General features: G+C 35.8%; 1 protein-coding gene across 5 annotated transcripts in view; it reads right to left on the reverse strand.

Moving 5' to 3' along the window:
• ABCB1 (ATP binding cassette subfamily B member 1) overlaps positions 1-10,220 on the reverse strand; it is a 48,193-nt gene extending 37,973 nt beyond the window's left edge. Inside the window, exons 1-3 of one of the 5 annotated variants that reach the window (XM_030264624.4) lie at positions 8,919-9,646; positions 4,570-4,757; positions 2,570-2,684 (exon numbers count right to left, since the gene is read on the reverse strand). The gene's annotated coding sequence lies outside the window, so the exon portion shown is untranslated. Of the gene's footprint in view, positions 1-2,569; positions 2,685-4,569; positions 4,758-8,918 lie in introns of all 5 variants that reach the window. The other 4 variants (XM_030264623.4, XM_004186218.6, XM_030264625.4 and 1 more) reach the window with 4 other exon arrangements.
• Between the last annotated feature and the right edge of the window lie 2,844 nt (positions 10,221-13,064).

Below are 13,064 nucleotides of genomic sequence, written 5' to 3' on the forward strand. Positions count from 1 at the left end.
CTACAGCTCAAAGAGCTACCTTTATTGTGTTACAGAGTAAATTTTTTAAGAGATTTTAGCCAGTTGAAAGTTCACTTAAGTGATTCATGAGGTCAGGTAAGTTGGCTTTGTCTAAAGCAATACCTATACAAGTGGAAAACTTCTAATTTTATGCTAAAAATTGCAAGTGGTCATAAGTTTCTATGCTCCGTTTCCTGTTACACATATTGTTTAGTTGAAGATAGAACAATACTTCTTGGATATTACAATTTCTGTGAAGCTCTGCATCATCAGATATATTTTTTATGTGAAAATACTTATATATACTCATAAGATTTACTCAGTCCCCTCTTTATTAAGATTGTAGCCAATTTCCCTTTGCCTAACATACTTTTATTGTTTCTGCATTATATTCACACATCTTTTTTAGAATTTTAAGCATAAGTACTTTTCATGTGTTTGGAGTGTGATCATAGACCCCCTGAAATGTTCTGTCAACATTGATTTTGTAGACTGAAGCACAGTTAATTCCCTTCTCTTCTATGTTATAAATGCATGGTTTTATGGGCGCCCCAGTACAATGAGAGATTGTATTGGCACAATAAACTGAACCTTAGATCATTCTTTGAGCCAGTGCTCTTACAGATCATTCACCAAACTTTTCAGTATGACTTTGTGATTTAAGTTGTAGTTCACATGATCATAACATAATTTTTGGACTGCAGTTAAATTAGCTATATACAGATCATCCTGTACCATAGCCGCTCTTAATTATTTCAGGTTGTTTCAATGTGTTTAACTATCTAAATTTACTTATCCAACTCCCTTCCTGTGTAAAAATGTCTTGATATTTTATTAACAAACTGATTATGAGATATGAGTTCCTGGAACTGCAGAAAAATGAATTTGAAAAATAGGGTTCTCAGGTTTTGTGGTGAAGTTTCAACTACATATGCTTCTAAAAAATAATTTATGTTGAGAAAATCTCATCCCACAAATCACACATTGGACCTATGCATTTTTTTTATTTGATTCAGCCCAGCACATCACAAATTGACAGATGATATTTGAACTACTGACACAGAGAAATTAATTTAACTTTGATATCAAAGACAAACTGTTGTGAAATGATGGCACTATGCCTTCAAAATTTTCTCAACAATATCAAGAAAAGTTAACCTTTTTTAATATACTTATTAACAAAACTAGCAAACAAGACAAGAAACGGAAGCAAATATTTCAATGTCTGCATATACTGTGAGCAGAGAAAACCATACAAACAATTTTTTAATTCTATTTACTTTAAAGATGGAAAGTTAGATTTTCTAATAAGAACAAGGTAGGCAAAATTCTGGAAAGGGTTGCAGGAATTCTGAAATGGTTCTGCAATAACATTCAACCCTAGCATAGAACAGAACATCTGTGAAGAACCTCTGATTTATGGTACTAGAACTCCTGCTCTATTTTAGCAGCCTGTTAATCAGGGCTGGAAAAGAATAATAATTTGTAAAGGAATTTTGACACCTTGAATACCATTCTAGCAATGAGAATTGTCCTATGTGAAGACACTGATTATACTGTTAGAAACTGACAGTTTTGTGTTCCTTTAACTGTGCTGTATGCTCAGCTACAGAATAATGCCTATTGTAGTTGCTGGATGTTTTATTTTTCCTGGACGAAGTGTGGGGACAAATCAAGTTAATGTAAACATCAAGCTTCTATTTGTGTTTAAAAGGAAAATTTATTCTGAAAAGCATGTTTTAAAATTACAAAACTCCACTCTTATTTTCTGTAATTTGACTTGGAGTTAATTTTTTAATTTCATAAGGAGGACTGCCACAAACGAATGTCACTGGATTCCTACTATTAATGTGCCAATTTTCAGCTTTACAAACTCAGTCTTGTTTCTGAAAACATATCCATTATTTGCTGGATAGTTGCATTTGAAGTCATATTATTACTACAGTTAGAAAAATTAACTTAAATAAATATAATACAGAACATGAGGCTTTAAAAATTTTCAGTGTTTTAAATGAAAACTGATGGGAAAATATAAAAAAATACTTTTTGTGCAGGTGGAAAACATTTTTCCCACTTAAATCTGAATAAAATATGTAGTTCTATGACATGTCAAATTTTTCTCCATACAACTTTTCTGGACAAGGATATGCCTGGTAACACTGTAACAGTACAAATAATCTTTCCCTCACCGAGTGGCTTTGATTGGACAGGCACCTTTCGCCACGCACAAAGAGCCCTTTGTGAACTGAATACCCACAGCTCAAAAGTATTCCGCAGTTACTGATTAGTTACCATACATTACCAGTTTTTGATAAGTTGAACTAATGAAATACTGAGCAAGAAACAGGGAAAATCTTTGCTGGCCAAGTCCTCAGTGAGGTAGGGTAGAGATGGTTTCTAGTGCCCCTGAAATTGATCCTCATTGGGTCTGAATTGCTGCCTTCCAGAGCCCTGCTTTTCCATTAGGATTTTGTTTCTTTTCATGATGATCTTTTTTTTTGTCTTGAATCCCTAAAATGCTGTTTAACTCAATTTTAAGAGACTTACCTCTGTCTGCAATCTTTCTTACCTTGCAGGACCCCAGTTTTATCAACTTCTTTGCAGTTCTTGCTCCAAATTAAGCAATTTCCTCAGAAGTCTGAAAGATGGTTACTCTTCTGTCTTGGATCACAGACAGCTGAACACTTGAGAAAAAAGTAGTTTACAAACCCACTGCATATGAAATATATAACAGCATTGATATTATATTTTATACAGAAATCAAAGCTATTGACTTATTCCCTTGTACAATAATATTCAGCCATATTTTCTAAATGCTTGCATTCTATTCCATAATATCTGTGAAATGTTTAGATCACACAGGAAATTATGAGACTGAAAAACCTCTCATTCAGCTTCTTCCCAGTAATACTGAATTTCAAGTTTTTGTTTATTTTTATAGCTACAGTTCATTATGTATGGAAGACATATAATGTCAAAATGCCATCCTGTTCCTCCTCCTTCCCTCAGATCACATCAAATATTACATATTAACTTCTTAACAGGTGTTTGAAATCTGTACCTCCCCTGTTAGTTTCCAAAAGCAAAGATGGAGAACTTCAGACTACGTGAACTACTCGGAGTTTTTTTGGATGTCTAAAATGAATTGTTCTTGAGACAAGTTAGACCTGTTACCCCTTCCCTGTCCACAACAAATAGGAAGAACTTCTTTTTCCACTTCACTTTACAGTACTTTCAAAATATTAGTGCTGCTTTCACAAGTGTTGCTTGCCATCTCTCAACAAAAAAAAACCAAAAACAAAAACAAATACATTCCAGTTTCAGTGGGAAGTGTATGGGAATGTATTAGACTTTGCATTGCAAATCCAGATTTCAGGGTGTTTTTCTTATTTATTTCTTACTGATATCGAATTATAAACTTTTGTAAAAGTTAAATAGTAATGCAATCAATGAAACTTAGGCAGTACTAATCATGGCCAAACTGATATGAGTAATATTAGTAAATTCAGATCTTCCTGCCAAGAAACAGAAGAAAGCACCCATATAAGATATTTAACTAATCAGCAAGCCTCCTATATGTTCCTCCCCTTCCCTGTGCGAACAGTGAAATCATAATATGATTTCTTTCTTCCCAGACAGAATGAGAAATAAAGCTTCAGGTAGAAGGCAGAGCCAGAAGGACAGGTAGGTGCCTCCCCAGATGTTGATATTCATGGAGACCCTTGAATCACAAGGCTTTGGACAGTGAGTGTTGCAGCACCACAAAATGATAATTGAAGGAACAAAGTGATCACTGCTCATATTCCAACTTCCTCACTCTTTGCACTCTAGAGATCCTCCTTTGTGACTCAGCCCTGTGTCATGACCTCTGTGCAGTTTACATTCTGCTTGCATGCAATGACACGTGACCCTGTGTGAGTACCATGATAGCAAATGTAATTCCTTCATTTCTTTTTATAGTCAACAATAAATCATGAATGATTAACAGCTCATCCAGACTGAATAAGGTGTTCAGAGCAGTCCTGTTTCCATAACACCATTCACTGAGAGCAAATGAGTTTGTTAGTATGGGAAACGTTCAAGGAATCTCAGCATGATGCTCTCAGCATCTTATTCAAGCACTTAGTCAAACCAAGATACCTCCTACTGTAAGAAGAAATCTACTCTCCTTGCATTCATTGTCTGCAGCTGGCACACAAGGAATGCTGTTCTAGTAGAAATTAGAGAACCTAAGGCAAATATCCTAAGGATTGAGAGATTCCCTGTGTGCAAAGTATGATTATTAAATGTTACTGAGATTCCTCAATGGGAGTACCCTCTGGGGTTCTTTGAATAATCAGTACTATGAAGCAGAACCAAATTTAGAAAATCAATATTTTTTAAAACTAATTCTGGTGAGTATCTAAGGGTTAGGGTTAGGGTTAGCTAAAAGCCTTTAATCTAACCTTTTATCTAACCAATAGAGGAAAAAACCTGACAGTGACTCCATTTCATGGGCTATTTGCAAAAGACATTATAGGGTTTTTCATAGTGTCTGAGGATGGATATATGTTAAATTGTGCCACATACTAGAGAAGACAGATGATTTCTGCAGTGATCACGCATGGCTGACAATCAGTTCATGAAGACATCCACTGAGCTGGAAGTAATAAGCAGGTGTGAGCAGAACCAGGCCAAATCCTATAATGAAACTGATTCCATGGTATGGTGCACAAGAGGGAGGAGAAGGTATCTGCCTAGGTTATTCGTGGAACACCCTAGCAACACATTAGCAAAGAAAGATGTTTATTATTGTATGTGACAGGACCAGAAAAATTTCTCACACACTAATGGCATCATCTAATGTGTATATGAAATTGTATGTTTACAAGAACAAATATTATTGAAATACAGTACTTCATTTTGTTCCAAACATATATGTGACAAAATCTCTTTCTGGATACTGGTGTGGTGCATTGTTTCACAGAGTAGATTTACAACCTACTTTCCTGCTTTCCTAGATTTCCAACTGTATTCATATACCAAGTAAACAGAACTATTCAAGAATGGTAGGTCTCTCAGGGAAAGCAAGTGTACATGTTTCCTTAAGGCCTAAAAACGAAGTCTAAGTCATCATGGTCTTTTCATGCACTGGGGGTTGGTTTGTGCTATTGCATTTAATTTATTGCAGAGCTCACCTTGCTCCATTAAATCTAGGACTAGAACTGACCATTTCCTCTGTTTCACAAAAGGGTGAAGTTGGGCAGGCAGAATAATGCTTACCCCAAGATTTCATTGTAAAATGTACCCCATAAACATTTTAACCCCAAGAACAGTAAAACTTATCTTGCTCCTTTTTATGTGCCACCACTATAGCAGTCATTAAAGCATCCTTTGTGTTACCACAATATTCATAGTAGTGACTATTCTGATAATGGTACACTAAGCAAACTGATCTCCTCCCAGTGGATCACATGGATACAGATAAGGACCTGATTGTCGTGCTATATCAGATGACTCATACATACATCAGTGTTGAACCATGATAGGAAATAGAGGAAAAGAATAATTACTTTGTAACAACTCTGAAAATCCCCTTTTTCTTCATATATATTTAGATGAATACATGGAAAAAGAGGAGTGAACAGAAAAGGAAAAATATATATGTATATCTTCTATATCAGCAAAATATGAGTGGAAATAATGGCAAATCTTACCAAAAAATGTTACCTTTGTTTTGCATCAGTTTTGATCTAGCTGATAATAACAACATTCAGGCTTTTGTCTCTCTTTGGATGTGGGTGTATAATACTGGTCTAATGGTGTTTAAAAGTAGATCCTCAGTTTCTGATTGCTAGGTTTACCTTACAGATTCTGCAGTGAACCATTTACTTACTTGAAGACACACGCTGAAACCTCTACTGCACAGATGGATTTCTGCATGCTCAGAAAGCCATTTTACTTCATTACCAGTCGCCCAGAACACAACTGTCAACTATACATACAAGGATATAAGGGAAACTCAGACCACAACTATACTGAAAATTCAGGTTAAAGTGACAACAAAATAGGTTTTTATGATCTAGTTACGATGTTAAAACCAAAACAGTGGTAAAAAAAAAAATGCACCCTGCTGGTTATTCCTTTTTGGGTTGTGCTGCTTCTAAAATGTGGGAGATTATTATAACAATAGCAGCTGACCTGACTGCAGAGCAAACAAGAGTTTTTTCTTAAAACTTGAGGCCACTGAATTCAGAAACTTTTAAAATGGGGGTTTTGGGGTTAAAGGATTAGCTTTCCTTAGCTAGTAAAGATTGCACAGCCTCAGAATGGAGTATGATTATCAGCTCAACTGCAGGAACAATTTCCTATAAGAAATTTAGTCGGCAGATGTCTCAGAACAGTTATCTGAGCAATCAATGACAGAAGACTTGGCTGTCACCTTCTATTCCACCTAGAATGCTATGAGAATGTAAAATACTGTGAATCCTGGAATAATTGTTGGTATTGGCATCAGGGAATGTATCTGATCAAATAGAACCACTGTCTTTCATGTAGCAGTGGTACAAGACTTAAGTTAGCAAGAGTAATTATCAGACCTGTGAATCAAGCAGAGCTACAATGGAAAGAGCTGCAAATTTGGCTGCAGCAGGTATGGACAAGGAAAATGGACAAGGTAATGGAGGTAAGAAATAATATAAGGAAATCCCAGTCCTGTGGATCTTCATAAAGGTCTACAGACTGTAATTTTCAGAAATACAGCCTTAAACGACCCACAGTCTCCATTTAAAATAACAATAAAAAGGAACAGAAAAGGAAAAACAGTGTTCAGTGTGGGTTAAGCTCTTTATGTAAAAAGGGGTGGTAATGGTAACCGCAAAATATCCTTGGATGATATGAAAAAACTTCCTTTAGCAGACACCAATGAAACTGCAGGAAGAAAACGTGGTAAAATATGAGAAAAAAAGAGGTAAATATTTCAGAAAATGGAATAGAATACATAAATTCCTTGCTGGCTCATTTTGTCAAGCAAATAAAAAATCACGAGGAATAAGAACTACAGAAAATAATAGGTCCCTCTCAGCAAAGCCCTCAGACATCATCTCCTCAGTAACAAAGACTAGGGAGACTCTGCTGTCTATTTGCCCCTGGTCTAGTGGTAAAATTACAGTATAACCAGTGGAAATAGACAATAACCATATCAGTACTGGATGGTCAAGGGAGGAGCATTAACTACCACTAGTGCCATGATGTTAATTGATGCTGTAGCATCAATAAGCATTCTCCTTAACAAATATTTGTTCCAGCTATAGCCCAAGAAAGAGGGAAAATGATAAAACTTACTGCATTGTATGCATGTTCAAGTACCTGTATTAAGATCTCTACCTGCAGTTAAAAAGCTGCCAAGTTCAGGAGTCTCCTTCTCCTGTTCCTTCAGGAATGGGAGGATCCCTTTTAGGAACACCAGGGAATTATTGGCACAGACTTGTTGAAACAAAATGGATTAGCTACAGATTTTGCTACGGATGTTCGTGAAATTCGGCCTGACCAGCAGGAGGTGAGGGTGGAGTGATTCCTGCAAGTCATTGATGTTTTGTTACTAAGAATCCGGAGGAAGCAAAAACAGTGGATATTTGGGTAACAGAATTTCCTCAAGTTTTGTGTGTTGGTAATTTAAAATGTGAAAAAATAGAAATTGTGATTTAATGGCAGAGGAAGGACTCTAATCCACTATCAACAAATTTACTGGTAAGCAAGATCTTAGTACAGAGACCTATTATTTTAACATCCTATTTGTCCAGGGTTAAAAGCAAATAAAAAAGCTAAAAGTTAGATTTTAACACTTAAATAACATAGCCATCTCTCAGTTTTTTTGCATGCCTGAAATCTGTGTAACACTAAGGAGATTATTTGACTGTTATTTTGTTACTGATTTAACCAAGGTTTTCTTTGCAATTCCACTAACAGAGCAGAGCTGGTAACAACAAACATTTAGATGTGAGAGAAAGTAATGTTGTTTTACCCACATTCCTCCAGACTTTCAGATCAAATATAATACAGATGCATGAAATTATCGTCAGAATGTGTTATGTCATACCACACATGAATGATATGCCAGTACATGGAAAAACTGAATGTTTGGGAATATACTCAAGAAGTAGCCAGCATTACTCAAAACATAGGCTTCAAAGCTAATCACGACAAAACTCAAGTATATAGGCTTCAAAGCTTATCATGACAAAACTCAGGTACAATCTTAAGTGAAATATTCAGTAATAGTTCTAGGTCAAAGGAATGGTCATGCTGGAATCAGCAAAGGGTAGAACTGACTATGAGAGTCCATGCATGTAAAAATTGTATTTGTTTCACTTTTGCAGTTCCTTACATTTTTGTAAGCAACTCATATTTGCAGAAATGAGTAAGCCACTAATCAAAATAGTGAAGAAATCTCACAAAAAAGAATGGAAGTTAAAAAAAAAAAATTAAAATTGCACTAGTTCAAGTGCTGGCCTTCGGATGAACATTACTGTAAGCTGTTTCATGTTCAGCTGGTCACTACTGATCTACATGGTGCAGTTTAAAGAACACAGAAATAAAATGCTTTTGCTTTGAGATTCTTAAGATTTGTGGGGGAAAACCTGTATTCCTTATTAAAAAAACAGGTTTAGCATTAGTATAGGCAATTAGCTTTGGGTAGACATCACTAAAGGCTGCTTTGCAACAGTCCATATCACACATGCTCCACTAAAGAACATATCATGCATACTCCACTAAAATACATAACCAGTGGAAAGATAAAAATTGGATATATATCAAATCTAGGCTAGCTGGATACACACTGGCTTTTATAAATAAGAGCTTTCTGTAGAATAAGGCAAGACTTTATCACTAGCTCTATAGGGTTTTTAACCACTGGAAAGAATAGAAGTGCACTTTACCTTTTTATGTGTCTCTCACTGGATAAAAGCTCTGTTATTGTCTTCGTGACACAGGTTATTCTGTGTGGTTCACAAATGGCTCCAGTTTTTATCAAAAGTATAGAAAATCCTCTATTAGATATGTTGGGAAACTAAAAAATAGCTGTCTGCTTTCACTCTGCACAAGCAACAGAGACACAACCTCTGCTAACGATGTTAAAAGAGAAACTCTAAGGAAATGACCTACCTTCATACTTAGTTTCAGACTGGATACATCAAGCTTTAACTATTTGGCTACCAAAGTAGAATAAAAATTATCTACAAACACAGAATGGAAATCCGGTAGCCCCTCCATCATGGAAAGGAAATCCTGAACATAGGTTAATAAAAGCTGAGAGAAAAAAAATGCAAGTCATATAAAAGCCTACCAAAAAGAAACTTACAGAGGTACCAATCTTGGAATAACAGCCAAGCACACACCCTTGCCAAGGTTGTGGTAGTCCCAGTAGATTTAACATTGGAAGAAACACCCAGCTTGCAAACAAGCCTAAGAAAATCATACAAAGCAAGGTATAAAAAGATAGATCGACTTTCCAACATGGAAATGAGGAAATTGAGGGTTGATTACTATAGAAGCTGGTAGTCACATGAAGCATAGAGAGTGTAGTGTGGCCAGGTAAAAAACACTTGTACATAACAAGCACTATGTACACTTTAAATAGATTTGTTTCAATAGATGCATGAGCAAGATCATGTAGGGGGTGCTTGAATGCAAAAGGGAATATTAGAAGGCAGCTAGTTGCCCAAACATGAAGACGAATGGGTACATAATTGCTTCATTTGTGCTGTGGTGAATACCCTCACTAGGAGAAAAATAAAATTAAAACATTAGAGAATTCATGAACTATTTTTGCCATGGTTTAATTCCAGATGGCAACTAAATGCCACACAGCCACTCACTTGCTCACTCTCTGCCAAATTTGATGGGGAGCAGAACTGGAAAAAAGTAAAAACTGATGGGTTAATGTAGGAAAAGTTTAATAACTGAAGCAAAGTAAAATACAACAATAACAATAATAATAGTAGCAATAATAATGAAAGAGAGAGAGATGGGGAGATAAAACCCAGGAGAAATTAGTGATGCACAAGACAGTTGCTCACCACTCACTAACCGTTACTCAGCCTGTCCCTGAATTGCGATCGGCTCCTCCCAGACAACTCCCCCACCTTACAGGACGTTCTGTGGTAGGAAATATTCCTTTGGCCATCTCGGGTCAGCTGTTCTGACTGTGCTCCCCCTGCTCCCAGCTTCTTGTGCAGCTCTTCACTGGCAGAACATGAGACACTAAGAAGTCCTTGACTTAGGGTAAGCATTACTTAGCAACAGCCAAAACATCAGTGAGAAACATCAGAAGAAAATAAACTCTATCCTAGCCAAACTCAAGACAACAGGCTAGGATATAAACAAACTACACCAGAACTAGTGCAGTCGTACCTTAGTCCCACGTATCATGCAAAGTGGGAGTAAGCACGGTTTCCTAATTCTAGACTCACTGACAAAGTGGGTTGAGGTAGTTCAGTAAAGAAAGCTATAGCCAAGTGTACCACCATGCAGGCATTTATAATTGTATTTTTCAGATGCAATTTAAACCAATAAATTTATTTGAGACAAGGAACATACATTCCAGGGAAAATCCTCAAGGAATTATATGGAAGCCTGTGAGGAAAAGGAAGGCTCTGTGTTGCTGTGAACTTCCAGTTCAAGGTAAACTGAACAGTCCAATGGGACTATAAAAATAGCACTAAGGCAAAAAGTGAAAAATTACAGAAAGGTTTGGGATATTGCATCATCTTGTCATTGTAATGACCTGTGAGCCACAGCTTCTCCCAGTTTCATGTGATTTAGAGCTATGCCTGGGAGAAAAAAAGTCTGCCCAATGTTTTAACTGAAGAATAGCTACTGACCCTATCTATCTAAACACATGGAAAGAGATTAATGTTGCTATAGTAACTCAGATGGGAAGGAATGTTCAATGCAATAATAAACAAGCAAGAATGAACCACTACTTTGCAGAATGGCAAGGAGGATGGTAAGTAATGTTGTATATTTTCCACACAAGTTTACAGTCTAAACTGTAAATGGGATGAACTAGCTCCAATTATAAACAAAGCATAATTTTATGTTTATCAAGTTAAACTCATAAATAGAAAATAGCCTAAATAGTTCCAGTTTCAATTTTAATTATGGCAAGGTAAATAAGCTAACAAAAGAAGAATGTTATGTTATAAGTGTTGCTATTAAATTTTAAGAGTACATAAGGGAAGTCTCACCAGAATTACAGCCAACAGAAAGGCTTTTAAAAGAAGCAGCATAAATTAATTATTAAGTTTTGTCTGAGTGAAGTTTGTCTGTTTTTATTTTTATTATTAACTATGTTAGGTTCAAATTTGTGAATATTTGCTTGCATAACAAGGGAAGTAGTAAGCACCCTGCTCTTTATTCATAATAGACCTTATATGTAGTGACAGTGGAAAACTCTTTGGTACCAAAGACAATGAAAACATTAGCTACATGTCTCCACTACTTTAAAATTGTGGGAAACAAATGTGAGGGCTAAACACAAGCATCTATGTTCCATGATGCCAAAAATAATCTTGTGATTTTAATTAATGTCTCTGATTTTAAGAGAATGCATAATGGGCGCTTGAAGCAGCATACAAATTTAACTTGCATATTTTATTTCTATTTACTTGGATAAAAATCAAAGTAATGCACAACAATAGTGATGGAACCTGGACAACTTCAGTAACTGAAACACAAGTAGAAAACACCAGAGACAGTTAGATTAAAAAAAACAGAAGTGAAGTAAACAAAGTGTGAAAACCAGAAGTAAAATAGAAATCAAAATTTAAAAACTAAAAAAGGAGGTCAAACGTTAACTTCACAGCACTTTGTTCTTGGTATGGTTAACTTTTTTGACTAAAGATTGCAGTTGAGAGAAAATTCAAAATTTTATGTATACAAATACTATATAGTAGCAACAAATTAATTAGAGTGCATGCTACTGTAAACAAAGCACTTACTCTGACTCTCCGAAAGCAGAACAGATATACTGCTTTTATTATAGGGTCATTGCTGACCAACACTGACCCAGAAATGGATTTTGTATAACTGAGTATAACAAACCAAGAGTTTTCATGGGTACCATTTTAGAGGGAGTAGAAATGGTAACTGGAATTTTGAACACAATTTTATAGAAACTTTGACTTGTGAGTTATCAAAACTAATTAAAATACATATAAATAAATAATTTAATATTATTTACCTGAGATGTAACAATTTCACAAGGGAATAGACATATGGATAGAAATAGCAAAAAGAAAAGTTTAGAGAAAAAAAGGCACTGGAAGTAGAAAGTGCTATTAACATTGTTAAACTACTAATATCAGTAGACTCTTTAAGCAGTAATCACCAACATACACATTATGGGCCAATCAGAGTGTAGGATGACCAAAGTGCCAGCTATTGAAATGGAATAGAGCTGTAATTTTAGGAGAAATGAAAGCCAAGATCCTATACTGAAGAAGGCATAGAGATGATTATAAAACAGCACACACACGAACTGCATTGCTATTGCCTGAAGAGATGTTACCTTGTGGAAGGCAAGGGGCATTACTGACGGGCTATTAACAGATTCAGAAAGGCATGTAAAAAACAGGGTTATAGTCACTGCTCCTGTCCCACAGAAATGCAGTCTGAAGAAGGCTCCACAATGGAAACAGAGTATTGCTCCTACAGTAGCAGTAGCTACTTGAGTGTGAACCCAAATAGTTAATGATTCTAGGATCTATGATACCCGATACAGATACACGTAATTGCTTCTTTGTATTTCAGTAGAAATTGTCAGAAGGTTGTGCTCTGTGTAGAGAAATACATCTATATAATTTTGGGTAAACATTTGCAATGTTCACCTACACCACCAGAATTATAATACCCAGAACATCGGCACCCTGGGGGTAACTGGAATCTTTATAATAAAAACATTAAGGAATCATAGAAAACTGAGCAAATAGCTAAAAAAAAGTCACGAGTAAGCACCAAGCAGTGAAAGGACATATTGCTTCAGAGGATCAACAACCACTAAGATCAGGAAAGCATGAAGAAAC

The sequence above is a fragment of the Taeniopygia guttata genome, chromosome 2, assembly GCF_048771995.1.
Source record: "Taeniopygia guttata chromosome 2, bTaeGut7.mat, whole genome shotgun sequence".
NCBI lineage: Eukaryota > Metazoa > Chordata > Aves > Passeriformes > Estrildidae > Taeniopygia > Taeniopygia guttata.